The sequence below is a fragment of the Trachemys scripta genome, chromosome 5, assembly GCF_013100865.1.
Source record: "Trachemys scripta elegans isolate TJP31775 chromosome 5, CAS_Tse_1.0, whole genome shotgun sequence".
In the NCBI taxonomy this organism is placed as follows: Eukaryota; Metazoa; Chordata; order Testudines; family Emydidae; genus Trachemys; species Trachemys scripta.
The window spans coordinates 98,363,032-98,379,918 of record NC_048302.1 but is presented as its reverse complement, the minus strand read 5'-3'; positions in this window follow the sequence as shown (position 1 = coordinate 98,379,918).

Here is a 16,887-nt window from a genome sequence, read left to right as displayed (position 1 = left end):
GGAGAAATTGTTACGTCACCTTTTCTCAAACTAAGCAGGGTTAAAGGACATGTAGTACTCCTATCAGTTCTTAAACAAATTTGATTAATATTCTATTTGTGGACTTTGCTGCTATGACTTCCTGACCTATAGTTAAACATTTCTATTTAAATCAGTGCTCCTTGATATTATCTGAATGCTATTTTTCGCCTGTGCTGATCTGCATAGCCACAATCACTTTGCATAATGAGATGTGGCACTACTACAGGTTGAAATCTCAGCTTGTGGATTGCATGAAAGAAACTGTCACTTGTAATCATTATCAGTAAGTGGCTTTTTCCCCTGTGTTCCTTGTAGTGATCAGGTTTTATTTGCCTGCTTCTATTATTCTCAGAGCTGGTAACTTAAGGCTGTGATAGTACAATTAATGATAATGCCCTAGAGATATTTAGAGAATTCCATTCAAGGAAAACTTCAGGATTATTAATGTATTACTAATTCATTCAACACTTAGAAGCAAAGGTTATATTTTCAAGAAGAACAACAAATCATTTCAATTTCTTGCAGAAGAAAATAATAATAAGAATATTGCTGTAGATATTGTTCTCATAACTGCCTTAATTAGACTTTAATTTGGATTGTTTAGTGACCTATAAGTAAAGACTACTAGAATATTGCAGGCACAATAGAAGTGTGTATTATACAACTTTCATCTCAACATGCAGCTCTGCAATTTTCTGGCTTTGGCCAGAACAATTATTTAATGTGCATTTGAGTTGGCATCAATCCATCCCTCAGTCCCTAGAGCTGAATAAGCACTTTGGGAAACTCCACCCACCATAGCAACCAAGATTTGTGAAATGCCCCACTACTCTGAGCAGGAAGACTGGACTAGTGCCATCCCTGATAAATTCTGAAAGAAGCTGAGAGAAAAAAAGCAAAGGGGAGAAGAGAACTGCCAAAAAGAAAAAAAGCACTGAATGAAGAAGAGAGAAATCGAGAGGAAGGGTTGAAGAAAAAAAAGAAGCTTAAGAAAGAGGAATAAGGGGACAAAATGCAAGAGAAAGGGAGGAGGGAAAGAGTAGAAGAGCAGTATAATGCACAGATGCTGAAGTGGCCTTTTAGAAAGTTACAAAAAGAGTGCAGTTTAGATGTTACCCGGAAAGTACATCATAGTTGATGCTGGTAGCATCACCTATAGTTAAGGCTGCCTGACACTTTTCCATTATAAAAAGATTACGTTTTCAGTTGCTTATAACTTTGCAAAGTTTAATCATGTGGACTCAAATTTTCCATGCTGAGTGTCCTGTCTAAGGCTGTATATATACGCTTTAGCTAAAACAATTCAGCTGTATCAAGAATTAGTCTGGTAAAAATATTTTTTTAAAAAAATCTTTGTGAAAAACATAACAGACCAAAAAAATTACAACCTTTTCATTGAGACACTCTAGACTCTCCATGCTTTAGGGCAAGGGCTTGAAATTTTGCAAGCAAGGGTTGCCCTGGTGTCAAGGGATGTCCCTTTTGGTGTCCTCATGAAAACTCACCCAAATTTTGCCCAAGTTATGGGCCTCTGAAAAATTTAAGTTCACACAAGATGAGTAGAGACTTCTTAAGAGTTTGGCAGCTAAAATTCCAAAGATTCCATCTGCACTAAGTATGCTACATCCCCTCACAGCGCCTATGTGTGACCAGACTGCATGTACCTGCCCCAAGACAGACTGAGGATGCTCCATCTCAGGGCTGCAGAGGCTCAGCAGGACTTTCCCTGCAATTGTTTCTCCTATCTGCCATGGCCACTGTGAGATCCCAGGCATCAGATTTGAGATCAGAGAGACTCTCTCTGCTGTGCTCTCAATCCCACCCCTCATGGCACCCTGGCAGCATGGAGAAGCAGATTGACTAATGCAAAGGGATGAGGAGGAAAGAGCAGAGAAGGGGACTGGGGCATTAGCCAGGGGGAATGGGATTGGAGGAGCCAGAGAATGGGAAGGAGATAAGGGGATGGAGCCGGTAGCCAATGGGGGGACAGCTGCAGAGGATAGGAGGAGGGGACTGGAGCACAGAATGGGAGATCATTAGATTGAAGGAGAAGTAGTCAGGAGTTGGTTGGGTAGGAGAACAGGGGACAGAGATAGGCTGTGTGCACATTGGTAGAACAGTCTATAACCATTAGAACATGCACCCCTCCAGAATCTGAAATTGAACCCAGGAGTGCCAAGTCTCTATATTTTTCTGCTGTAAGCAAATAGCTGTGAAACCTTTTGGCAAAGTGTTACTCATCTCCCTTTAGTGGCTTGTCCACATTAAGGATAACAGCCTACTACTGCTACTATTTATCCTGTTAGTAAAGTGGCAGGTCTGTGTACAAACTTTGCTGATGACCCAAGTTGGGGGTCAACATGGCTCTATACCAGGGATGGGCAAACTTTTTGGGCTGAGGGCCACATCTGGGTGGGGAAATTGTATGCAGGGCCGGGGCAGGTGGTTGCGGTGCAGGAGGGAGTGCAGGGTGTGGGAGGGGGTGCGGCATGCAGGAAGGGGTTCAGGGCAAGGGATTGGGGAAGAGAAGGGGTGCAGGGTGCATGAGGGGACTCAGGGAAGGGGGCTGGAGTGCAGGAGGGGTGTGGTGTATGGCAGGGGGTTGGGGTGCACAGGGGTGCAGGGTGCAGCAGGGAGCTCAGGGCAGGGGGTGGGGTGCAGGAGGGGTGTGGGTGTACGAGGGGGCTCAGGGCAGGGAGTTGGAGTGCAGGAGGGGTGTGAGGTGCAGGCAGGGGCTTAGGGCAGGGAGTTGGGGGTCAGGGTGCAAGGTGCAGGAAGGGTTCGGGCTCTGGCCCAGTGCCGCTTATCTAAAGTGGCTCCAGGGTGGCAGCAGTGTGCACCAGGGCCAGAGCAGCCTGGGGATCACAGGGACATGGTGCCGCCGCTTCTGAGAGTGGCGCAGGGCCCACGGCCAGATACGGCCCGTGGGCCGTAGTTTGCCCATCCCTGTTCTATACAATAAAATTTCTATTTTTCATTTTTTTAAACAACGTTAGAAAATTGTATCCTAAAAACTATGTCCTCGGGGAGGGGGAAATAGTGAGTGAACATAACTAAAGGCTATCACAATGAATATGCAAAAGGGGACTGAAATAAGAACCCACAATTCTAGCACTTCCTAATCTCTGAGTGCTTGACTCTTAAAAAAAAAAAAAAAAAAAAAAAAGTTAAGTTAAATTAATGTAGTTTCTCAGACCATCCTCAGGGAGTGAATGATTTGGCTGCAGTTTCATTTTCAACATTTTTATAGTGTTCAGAAATCAAGATGTTTTTAGGCTCATATTGAAATACACAGTCTGAGGCCTGCATTGAATTCAGAAGTTGTTTTGAAACCTTGGATCATGTTTCTACCCAAATCCAATTTCCAAAATCCAGCATGGCCTTGTCTGTTGATTTCTTTTTACCAATACTATTCTGGCTTTGTTCCAGGTATGACAGAAGTATTCTGGTATAGTGAAGCTGAGATCTAGGTTAAAGATTTATCAGTGATACAATGTAATTGCTATCTTATTATAAGATTTTTGCAACAGATCATCCCCCTATGGAAACAAGTGCCATTTTGGTGGATCAACATATTATGTGTTTATGCAAATTGCTTCTTACACGGGGGAGGGGAGATACAGAAGTAGTGCCAGTTAATACTGCTGGAATATTAAGTTAAACATATCAATATGCATAGGGTTATTAACTCTCTAGAGAGGAGAGAACGCAATGAATAGCAATAGCCATCATGACAACTGCTCCTCCCCCATTTAGGGAGAGAAACATGGTGAATCCATAAAAAGCAACAGAGGGTCCTGTGGCACCTTTAAGACTAAACAGAAGTATTGGGAGCATAAGCTTTCGTGGGTAAGAACCTCACTTCTTCTTGAGTAAGAACCTCACTTCTTCTTACCCACGAAAGCTTATGCTCCCAATACTTCTGTTAGTCTTAAAGGTGCCACAGTACCCTCTGTTGCTTTTTACAGATTCAGACTAACACTGCTACCCCTCTGATGGTGAATCCACTAACCCTATCCTTTCCCTTTCGCAAATCTGTTCCCCAAACCCAAATTCTCCTCTATGGCAACACTGAGAGGATCCCCAAAGAGCTGTGCTGTACAGCTGTGTGATAAGTCTAATTCCTGCATGGGCATTCCAAATTCTGCCCCCAAGGTTCCAGAACATAGAAGACTATCAGAACTCGGAGGTGGAATAGGAAGAACTTTTCCCTCTATAAATGACCTGAAGCACAAGTGTTTATCTTGTTTAAGCACAGAGCAATGAGGCTAATCAGGGGAAAACCACAAGGAAAGTTTGGATAAGTTCATGTTTGCTACAATCCAGTCCACTAGCAACAGTAATTAGTAATTTATAAAGTTATTTCTGCAGAATGTATGGTCACTAACATTATTTGGCAGACCCCTAGTCAGGCAGATGACAGGAGATAGGTGATAGTCAAATACAGACAGTAATTTGTATACTGGAGATCACATGCAGTGCAGAGTCAAACTTATACAGTTCACAATTAGGCATACTGTCATGACTATAATTCAAAGACTTCAGGAGGCTGTATTTTTTGGTTTGTTTTGTAATAGGGTGCAAGACAATACAATACAAATTCTCCAGCATTGTGACTATAAAGCCCGGCAGCAAATGTCTAGGTCTCCTGATCTTCACTGGTGATTAGCGTTGCATCCATGTTAATATTTTCATATTGTGTCTACTTAATGGTATTTTTACTGCATCTGGCAAAATAGTCATATTTCATGTGCCATTCACTGTAGTGGAGTCTTGTTAAATGCACAAGCTAGATCCTGCCATTCTCCATTTCCTTTCAAGATTCCATGCAACAGATTTCACTATTTTTCATCAGTCCTCACTGTAGTCACACGTATCAAAGCCATTTTTTAAAAAATAGGAAACTTTTCAATTTCAAGGAGATTTACAGGTAGTGCTACGTTGTAGTGAGACTAGATGATGTAATTGGAAATTTTTCAGTTCTTTCATACCATCCTAAAGTTGTCCATTAAAACTATCTCTGAAATTACATTTATGAAAGTCTTAAGTGAGTATCATTTAGGAATGAGTTGGCTCATGTTCAAAGTAGTTGGATGCAGAATACAACTGACTTCTGAGCAAAACACAGAAGGTTCAGAGAACTGCAGCTAGTTCTTTAGATTGAATTTGTAAGGAATACATTTAAATGAACTTGTTTCTGGTGGCCATCACTGCTAATCTAGAAAAAATGTACTACTCACTACTTGGAATTGTGTGTGGTTCATTCACTTCTACAGAGATCTTGTGTGTCTCTTTCCCTCCCCCACCAAGCACGCATGCACACACACACACACACACACACACACACACACACAACTTCTCTGTTTGTATTTTGTCTTATTAGTTAATCCTACCAGCCGCTCTTCAAAATTTGAAATTTTATTGAAGAACTCAAATGTGATTTGGGTTAGTTGCTCTTATTTAAATTTCTGTGTGAAGACCTGTGGCTTTCATTAATATCTTCAATCTTCCGTGTAATGTCACTTTTACTATAACAGGCTTTGTGTGAGTGATGTTATACACATAAGTTTATCAGCAGTAAAATAGTCTAATATGCCAATCAAGTCACATTTTTGGATAATTGCTTCCCAAAGCTATTTGAGAATGATTTTAATATCATATAATTATCTGAATAAATTACTTTTTTTAGTGCTCTACAGTATCACTAGAAAGAAATCCTGAGTGAAATAATATAGTAGGACTTTCACTCCCATGCTATCCAAAGAAGAGAGTAGGAATGAAACAGCCTAAGTCTGGAAGCCCAGAAGGACAGGCTAACTCAGGGTTAACAGCACAAACCATATATAGAGATGCATGCTGTAAAGTAAAATCAAATTGTATTATATAGCGATGGTATTGGTAAAAGTAAGTATTTTTAAAATTTATAATTATATTATATGTATATAAAATGCACATTCAAACACAATGTGTGCAATTTGAAGAACTCCTCCTAGAATACCAGGATTTGAATGTACTTGTTAGTGACATTTTAATATTAGGTAACAGCCATTTGTTTTTACAGTTGAGAACACTGTTGCTACACTTTCCAGGGCCCAGGGGCAAAGATCTATGTAGTTAGCAGTCATGATCAGGAGCAAACAAACAGAACAAAGTTGTTGTCTTTCCAGCTTGCAACAAGCTTTACTACATTTCCCTGTCTAATTCTATTCAGAACAATCACTTTACTCAGCATCCCCAGAGAAAGGTACAGAATTCAATAACAATGACTCAGAGTCAGAGGGAAAGCAGTGGAGCTGGCTCATGTACAGTGCCTGGTGAGGAGGATTTTTAGTGCCAGTGGACTCTCTGTCTCGGTAAAAAGCAATTCAAGCACTCAGTGAGCAATCAAATCATTAAGAACCCAACTCATCTGCAAAGCACCTGGACAGAGGGTGAATTCAGCAGACTAACATTATTTCATCAAAGTAGTGAGAGAACTTAAAAATGATGGCTTCTTTTCTTTCTTCCCTTCCTCACCCCCACCCACAATAGTACAGCCTATTTTATTATTCTATTATGTTACCCGAGTCATATCAAAGGCTGGCTTGAAACTACAGTGGGTTTGCAGGAGCCTTTGTTAAAATTCTGCTATCCAGCAGAATGGAAGGTGGAGGTGATTTCCCTGCCTCTGGTGGAGATGACCCCCTCTTTAGTTAAGTAACTCATCCATGGCACTAATGACTTATCCTGGGCCTTATACAATTACTTCTGAAAGTGCATAGGGTTGGTTTTTTATTTTTTTATTTTTTTTACTTTGGAATGCACCAGATTTCACTAAATGTCAGCTTTTTGCAGGATGTTGGGATGTATATTTTGGTCTTTTCCCCTGAAAGAGGATGCTCTCACTCTGATTTCAGATAACAAAACTTTAAACAAGGTGCTATATTATCACTCAGGATATCTTTCAGTATAAACATTTCCAACAGGTGAACTTAATAGAAGTTAGTTTTCCCACAGTCATTATTTCCCTACTTAGTTGTGGTTATAAAAAAAAAAAAAAAAAAAAAAAAAAAAACACACCCAACTCCTCCATCTCCATTTAAACTGGAGAACAAATAAGCAGTTCTCCCATCTTCTCACCCTCCTTTCTCTGCACATACATCACGCAGCCCAGTATATGGTATTTAACACAAGATAAAAGGTGATGTTTTTGGTATTGATGTAACCCTTTTGCCAGGTGTTGATGGCAGCAAAAGAGGGCCAAGTTCAATTTTATATGGTTTAAATAACACCAACTTCAGCCCCCACCCAGAAACCTGTGAAACTATATGCACTACACAGGACAACCCTGATGGGAAATACTTCCCCACTCGCAAGCAAGTCCTTTAAGCGTAGTCCCAGCCTCAGTCTTGGCAACTGTGAGTGGCTGGTGCATTCTAACCTTTTCCCTCCTCCCCAACTTCCCACTCACAGTTAGCTAACCTAGGTTGAAGAAGTCCAAGGATGCTGGTAGGTCAGTGCTGCCTGAGCTTCTCTGGGGGCTCTACCACCTGACCCAGCTGGGGTGATTTAATTGCTGGGTAGGGAGGCCCACACTAGACTCCATTATATAGGTAGTTGCTCTCTGTTCAGCTCCTGCCATCACCCTGCACTGTCATCACCTCAAAGATGCTGCCAGCAGAGAGGCACTCCCCACATAAAATAGGAGATTCTTTTCCCTTTCTAACTGTGCCCAGGCACCCTTATCCAATTATGCCTGACAGCAGTTTTGATGAGCGTGACCCCAGGCACATTTAATATCAATGTCTTGTCCGTGTATTTCCCAGTCAAGTCAATAGTATTTTATTGCCCCCAAACTCAAAATGTAACTGAACTATAATAAACATGACCCAAACATTCAAAATAATTCAAAGTAGATGTTGAACCTCATTTTCAGTGTAACCAATCTTCAGTTCATAGTTATAGTTGATTTCATGAAAGGAAAGAAACCAGGGATACATAGTAATGAATCTGGGCAAACTGATTCTATAACATAAGTATCACGCACCTCAGTCAAACCCCTTCCAAGATTCAGTAAACGTTTATAATTATTAACTTGTGGGAGCCTCTACATGTCAAGACCAGAAACAGAAGTGTTGAAATGCCACTATTGCAGGCAGTGGTAGTAAGAGAAAGCTGGTTCTTAATGTGTTTTCTGGCCCATGAGGAAACAGATGAAGTCATGAAAGGAAACCTGTTCTTGTGATATTTTTAGGCCAATTTTGCATATGCAAGAGTTGTAGATCAGTCAGATAAGAGGGCTGGGGGACTATTTGCATGAGTAAGAGTTTGCAGCAGAGGACCCTTAATTTGATTAACAGAAGACATTAAATGACAAAAACTATAATGAGATGTATGGTAATGGTATGTAAGTATTGATCCTGCAATACTTATTCAAGCAAATGGTACACTCACACACATAGTTGAATGGAACAGTTTACTTGAATAAGGATTTCCTGAAAGAATAATAATAATAAGGGACACAGAATCTGCCCCCAATTTTGGATAGACTTTCAGACACCAGCTGATTATTCAAACCAAGATAAAATAATCATTAGTTTCACTTTGGAGATTATAGTAATTTTTTGAGTTGAAAAGGGCAGCCTTTGATGGATTCCATTTCTTCTCTAACCTGTTCTCATCTTTTGCAATCAATGGTCTTCTCAGGTAGATGAGAGGAGTTTCCTTCTACATTTGTAAAACCATATTCTTAGGATTTCTACTCTGAAATGGAATGGAAAGTCTGACCTAATGCTACTCTACAAAGTAATAATATAGTGGTCTTTTTGTTGGAAAGAATTTGATTTTTCTGCCCTTTCTCCAGATGCACAGCTGCTTGGGAGCAAGCTCACAGAATATTTATGTCTTTAAACAGTTGCATAAATCAATTTTTGTTTTTGTAGTTTAACAATAAAGTGCACATAGAAGAGATTTAGTATTCTGTACCTACTTAGTTATACAACTAGAGAAGCATGAATATTGATCTTGAATGAGAATTTGCCTGTAGAAAAATTAACAGAATTGTGAAGCCATTCACAGTTTAATAAACCAGACCAAATGACACAATATAGCATAGAAACCTTCATTAATGTAGAGCTAAGGTTGTTAGACTGCACTCAACACAAATCACAGAATCCAAAGAAATAAGCAGGTAAGCCATTAACCACCCACCTTCACTCCATTCACATCATCTTCTCAGACTCAACTATCTCCCTTCGAACAGCCACATATCTCCACCTCCTGCTGAACAAACAATGTACTACCTGAATTCAGATCATAAATATAATACACCAATGCAATTCAGATTTCAATTCTATAATTTCTAAATAAAAGTCAATTCTATATTTAGAACAATCATGACTGATATGTCACCCATTGTTTGGCATAAGAACCTAAACAGAATTAACATACTAAAGCAGAGATTAGAATTCACAATGCAATAGCTTCTGTCTGAAGCAAAATGAGAAGAACCCTAATTTCTGCTAAAAAGAGGCATGCTCTAATGGAAATAATTGTTGGTTTCCCTCACACCACCAGCCTCTCTCAGTGAGGGATTCATTCACTCAAATCTGCAGGGAGAGACTGGCAGTATAGAAGATGAGGTAACACAGTCCTATCTGTGGATGCCTGACATAGCAAATGTCAGTGAAAATGAGGTAGGATCAGAGACTAAAATAGGGAAAAAACAAGTGAAAAATTACTTAGACAAATTAGATGTCTTCAAGTCACCAGGCCCTGATGAAATATATCCTAGAATACTCAAGGAGCTGACTGACGAGATATCTAAGCCATTAGCAATTATCTTCAAAAAGTCATGGAAGACAGGAGAGATACCAGAGGACTGGAAAGGAGCAAATATAGTGCCAATCTATAAAAAGGAAAATAAGGACAACCCAGGGAATTACAGACCAGTCAACTTAACTTCAGTAATGGATAAGATAATGGAGCAAATAATTAAGCAATTAATTTGTGAACACCTAGAAGATAATACAGTGATAAGTAACAGTCAGCATGGATTTGTCAAGAACAAATTGTTTCAGACCAACCTAATAGCTTTAATTGACCGGTTAATATGCCTTGTGGATAGAGGGGAAGCAGTGGGTGTGGTATATCTTGACTTTAGTAAGGCTTTTGATATGGTCTTGCATGACCGTCTCAAACAAACTAGGGAAATACAACCTAGATGGAGCTACTATAAGGTGAGTGCATAACTGGTTGGATAACTCTTCCTGGAGAGTTGGCCAAACTGGACAGTCACTACGCAAGAGAATAAATGGACACAAGTCAGATATCAGGAATGGCAATATACAAAAACCTGTAGGAGAACACTTCAACCTCCCTGGCCACACAATAGCAGGTGTAAAGGTAGCCATCTTACAGCAAAAAAACTTCAGGACCAGACTCCAAAGAGAAACTGCTGAGCTCCAGTTCATTTGCAAATTTGACACCATCAGATCAGGATTAAACAAAGACTGTGAATGGCTATCCAACTACAGAAACAGTTTCTCCTCCCTTGGTGTTCACACCTCAACTGCTAGCAGAGCACCTCACCCTCCCTGATTGAACTAACCTCGTTATCTCCACACTGATTTATACCTACCTCTGGAGATTTCCATTACTTGCATCTGAAGAAGTGAGGTTCTTACCCACGAAAGCTTATGCTCCAATACTTCTGTTAGTCTCAAAGGTGCCACAGGACCCTCTGTTGCTTCTTTCCGGAGAGTAGTTATCAGTGGTTCACAGTCAAGCTGAAATGGCATATCGAGTGGGGTTCCATAGAGATTAGTTCTGGGTCCAGTTCGGTTCAACATCTTCATCAATGATTTAGATAATGGTATAGAAAGTACGCTTATAAAGTTTGCAGATGATACCAAGCTGGGAAGGGTTGCAAGGGTTTTGGAGGATAGGATTAAAATGATAAATGATCTGGACAAACTAGAGAAATGATCTGAAGTAAATAGGATGAAATTTAATAAGGACAAATGCAAAGTACTCCTAAGGAAGGAACAATCAGTTGCACATATACGAAATGAGAAATGACTGCCTAGGAAGGAGTAATGCAGAAAGGGATGTGGAGGTCATAGTGGATCACAAGCTAAATATGAATCAACAGTGTAACACTGTTGCAAAAAAAAGTAAACATAATTCTGGGATGTATTAGGAGAAGTATTGTAAGCAAGACAGGAGAAGTAATTCTTCCACTCTACTTTGAGGTGATTAGGCCTCAACTAGAGTATTGTGCCACATTTCAGAAAAGACGTGGACAAATTGTAGAAAGTCCAGAGAAGAACAACAAAAATTATTAAAGGTCTAGAAAACCTGACCTAGAGGGAAGATTGAAAAAAATGGGTTTGTTTAGTCTGGAGAAGACTGAGGGGGGACATAATAACAGTTTTCAACTACATAAAAGGTTGTTACAAGGAGGAGGGAGAAAAATTATTCTTCTTAACCTCTGAGGATAGGACAAGAAGCAATGGGATTAAAATGCAGCAAGGGCAGTTTAGGTTGGACATTAGGAAAAACTTCCTGACTGTCAGGGTGGTTAAGCACTGGAATAAATTGCCCAGGGAGGTTGTGGAATCTGCATCATTGGGGATTTTTGAGAGCAGGTTAGACAAACACCTGTCAGGGATGATCTAGATAATACTTATCCCTGAGATGAGTGCAGGAGACTGGACTAGAAGACCTCTTGAGCTCCCTTCCAATCCTACATTCTATGTCCTCTCCTTCACAACAGCAGATGCATGGACAGCAGCAGTGGGAGGATGCCAATAAGTAAGCAGGGAGTGAGCAGAAACTAGAGTTTATTATGCAAAAGATTCTCATTTTACTGTTATTTTGTGCTCTCACCACCATGTCTGTTGCTTTTTCCTCCTATTGCAGGGCCTGTCATGATCCCATGTTGTGAGCAATTTGGAGCACTGAATATCTGTTTTTAGTGTGCACACAGCACCTAATTCAATAGAGCTCTGATCCTTGATTAAGGCCTCTCAGCACTACTGCCATAAAAATAATAATGCAGAGGGTGATTAGCACTTAAGGTTCAAATCACTGTACTTGGCCCCCTGAGTTACCCCGGAAATGATTCTGTAATTGGCCTACTAAGGTCCCATGTAGTTCTCTGAGTCTTTTGTACAGCAAATGGGGCCCTGATCCCAGTGGTTGTCTGTAGCTGATACCAGGATATAAATATTAAATAGTCATAATTAAATAAATATAGATAAACCAATTTTACTCACCCTGACTCACTTTTTTCTATAAGTGATATTTGTGATTAGAAATTCACTTAAGGGTTAAAAAGACATCAGGGACTAGAATTCTTTTCTTAAATACTTTGTCTGAATATAAATTCCAGTCAGCAAGGGAATTATTCTTTTATAAGAGTAAGAAACAACCTCTCTCCGGATATCTTTAAGTCTGCAAAACCAAGATATTGGCAGATACAAAATGCCAAAATGACTGGCTGTAACCAGAACATTCACAAAGCAAAGTGAAGTTTGCAACTGACAATGTGACATAATTTAATCGTGCAGACACCCCAGAGCAAGCAGAGATATCAACAGATTAATCCAATCTTTGAGAGAATTTAACTGAATAGTCACCCTCATGCTCAATTAAGATTTGACGGCCAAGTTCTGGCTTACTATTATGAAGCCATATTTTTCTTCAAAAGGGTGGTACAATATACGTAATAACATCTGCATTAAATATAACCCAAAATCTGAACACTAGAGCAGTTTGAAAATACAGAAATTTTTGCCCCAAAATGTTAGTGAAATTTTTCACATGTACATATAATCATAAGGACATAAGAACAGCCCCATTGGCCCAGAATGGTGTGCGGTTGCTGGTGAGTATTTGCTTCAGGTTGGGAGGCTGTCTGTAAGCGAGGACTGGCCTGTCTCCCAAGATCTGTGAGAGTGAGGGATCATCTTTCAGGATAGGTTATAGATCTTTGATGATGCGCTGGAGAGGTTTTAGTTGGGGGCTGAAGGTGACGGCTAGTGGCGTTCTGTTATTTTCTTTGTTGGGCCTGTCCTGTAGTAGGTAACTTCTGGGTACTCTTCTGGCTCTGTCAACCTGTTTTTTCACTTCAGCAGATAGGTATTGTAGTTTTAATAATGCTTGATAGAGATCTTGTAGGTGTTTATCTCTGTCTGAGGGATTGGAGTAAATGTGGTTGTATCTTAGAGCTTGGCTGTAGACAATGGATCATGTGGTGTGTCCTGGATGGAACCTGGAGGCTTGTAGGTAAGTATAGAGGTCAGTAGGTTTCCGGTATAGGGTGGTGTTTATGTGACCATCGCTTATTAGCACAGTAGTGTCTAGGAAATGGACCGCTTGTGTGGATTGGTCTAGGCTGAGGTTGATGGTGGGATGGAAATTGTTAAAATCATGGTGCAATTCCTTGAGGACTTCTTTTCCATGGGTCCAGATGATGAAGATGTCATCAATGTAGTGCAAGTATAGTAGGGGCGTTAGGGGACGAGAGCTAAGAAAGCGTTGTTCTAAGTCAGCCATAAAAATGTTGGCATACTGCTGGTACCCATAGCAGTGCCGCTGACTTGAAGGTATATATTGTCCCCAAATGTGAAATAGTTGTGAGTGAGGACAAAGTAACAAAGTTCAGCCACCAGGTTTGCCGTGATATTATTGGGGATACTATTCCTGATGGCTTGTAATCCATCTTTGTGTGGAATGTTGGTGTGGAGGGCTTCTACATTCATAATGGCCAGGATGGTGTTTTCTGGAAGATCACTGATGGATTGTATATATATCTCCTCAATATACGTTCCATTCTATATGCATCCGAAGAAGTGGGCTGTAGTCCACGAAAGCTTATGCTCTAATAAATTTGTTAGTCTCTAAGGTGCCACAAGTACTCCTGTTCTTCTTTTTGATGGATTGTAGTTTCCTCAGGAAGTCAGTGGTGTCTTGAAGATAGCTGGGAGTGCTGGTAGCATAGGGCCTGAGGAGACAGTCCACATAGCCAGACAATCCTGCCGTTAGGGTGCCAATGCTTGAGATGATGGGACATCCAGGATTTCCAGGTTTATGGATCTTGGGTAGCAAATAGAATACACCTGGTTGGGGTTCTAGGCATGTGTCTGTACAGATCTGTTCCTGTGTTTTTTCAGGGAGTTTCTTGAGCAGATGGTGTAGTTTCTTTTGGTAATCATCAGTGGGATCAGAGGATAATGGCCTGTAGAATATGGAGTTAGAGAGCTGCCTAGCCTCTTGTTCATATTCCAAATTATTCATGATGACGACAGCACCTCCTTTGTCAACCTTTTTGATTATGATGTCAGGGTTGTTCCTGAGGCTGTTGATGGCGTTGTGTTAAGCACGGCTTAGGTTATGGGGCAAGTGATGCTGCTTTTCCACAATTTCAGCTCGTGCACGTCGTCTGAAGCGATCTATGTAGAAGTCCAGTCTGTTGTTTCGACCTTCAGGAGGAGTCCATGCAGAATCGTTCTTATTGTAGTATTGGTAGGAAGGATTCTGTGGGTTAGCATGTTGTTCAGGGGTGTGTTGGAAGTATTCTTTGAGTCAGAGATGGCGAAAGTAGGATTCTAGGTCACCGCAGAACTGAATCACGTTCATGTGTCTGGAAGGACAAAAGGAGAGGCCCTGAGATAGGACAGATTCTTCTGCCAGGCTAAGAGAATAGCTGGAAAGATTAACAATATTGTTGGGTAGGTTAAGGGAGCTACTGTTGTGGCTCCATGTGACATGTAGCAGTTTAGACAGTTTAGTGTCCTTTTTCTTTTGTAGAGAAGCAAAGTTTGTGTTGTAAATGGTTTGTCTAGTTTTTGTAAAGTCTATCCATGAGGAAGTTTGTGTGGAAGGTTGGTTTTTCATGAGAGTATCCAGTTTTGAGCGCTCAGTCTTAATCTTTCCCTGTTTGCTATATAGGATGTTGATCAGGTAGTTTCGCAGTTTCTTTGACAGTATGTGGCACAATCTCTCAGCATAGTCTGTGTGATATGTAGATTGTAATGGATTTTTTACCTTTAGTCCTTTTGGTATGATGTCCATCTGTTTGCATTTGGAAAGGAAGATACGGCTAAATGCAGTGCCTTGCATAATGACAGTTTCAGAGTAGCAGTGTTAGTCTGTTTCTGCAAAAAGAACAGGAGTACTTGTGGCACCTTAGAGACTAACAAATTTATTTGTCAGTGTAACTGATGTTGGTGAGGGGTGTGTTTTTTTCACACCCTTGAGCAACATAAGTTTGACTGACAAAAGTGCTAGTGTAACCCCACATAGCTTAGGTGAGGTTCCAGGAACAGTGACTGAGAAAGGGATAGGAGAAGAGTGGCAAAGGATGAGAAGTCACTCTCTCACCCTGGATCCACTCTGTCAATACTCACACACACACACATCCCTTCTTACATGTGAATTCACATGAAATCTAAAGTGTTAACACTTTGCGTTGCGAGTTGAGCTGCGCAATGTTTAACTGGCAGATTTTGTCATCTTCATAGAAGGTGAAAAATACCCGAAGAGATATTGAGTACATTCATAGGTGACACTACTGTAATTTGAAAGGTAATTTCTTGCACTTTATCAGCATTTGAGAACAGACACTTAACAACATGGCTAGTCAAAAATGGATTTTACCCTCAGAATTACAGAGGCACTACAATACGTCACTAAATAATGGGGGAATTTTAATTCTCTTCCATAGTATAATAATTATTAATTAAATAGTTGCAGTTATCACAGACAAACTGAATAATAGGATTAGGGACTTAGAACCTGACCCATCAAAATGCTGAATGACCTCAATTCCTAAATATTTTATTCATGGTTAATAAAATAGTTATTTAGTTAATTGGTTTTAGTGTAACAGGGCCATTTTCCATGGTTTCTAATGGAAATGATGATTTCAGGTTAACAAGAAGTGACATGAAGTATTAGAGAAAGCCCAGTACTTCTGAAAAATTAAACTATGAAAACCAATGTTACATTCTGTTCATGGGGTGTCCTACTGATATACAGCAAATTCATAACTGATTATTAATTACATTATATCATTACCAAAGTGTCTCATGTTCAAAAAAATTACATGAAGTAATTAATGAAAATACAAGGGCTTTTTTTTTTTTTTTTTTAGAAATCTGCATATTTTTGTAAAAAAGAATCAAACATAGGTCTGAGTCTAGATACACTTAAGAACGTGCTTAACTTAAAGCACAAGTAGTTTAATTGAAGTCATTCTTCATGTGCTTAAAGGTAGGTAGGTACATATTAGTGGCTATGGCCCAAATCTTGTAAGTTCTGTGAGATCAAACTAGATGATCTAACGGTTCCTTCTGACCTTCTAATCTATGAATAATTGTCCATCAGTATGCTAGAGTGTCATTTTGCTCTGTCTGGCAGCTCCTTCAAAGTAGTCTTACTTTCCAGTGAAAAGGAAAGATGACTTTGGTGTGTTGTGCCACAGAATAGATAATTAAGCAATACAGCTTTCATTTTGTGTGACACTAATCCAGTTCCCAAGTAGATCAAGTAAAAGACTGTGAACTGAGTACTTTACCCTGACTAGAGAACTTTCAGCTGTATTATGGTTGCATATATCTGATTTTTTTTTATTATAAAGTATTTATAAACTAAGGCCTGATCCTGACACCCTTATTGATTGTGTAGTAGTTGCTCAAAGTGTAATTCTGTTGACTTCCAAGGGACTATTTGCATGAATGCTACTTGCTGTCAGCAAAGTTTGCACGTCAGGACTTAAGTTACTCTGTCAGTTAAGAAAAGCTAATAAAAAGCAAAAAGAACAGGAGTACTTGTGGCACCTTAGAGACTAACAAATTTATTTGAGCATAAGCTTTCGTGGGC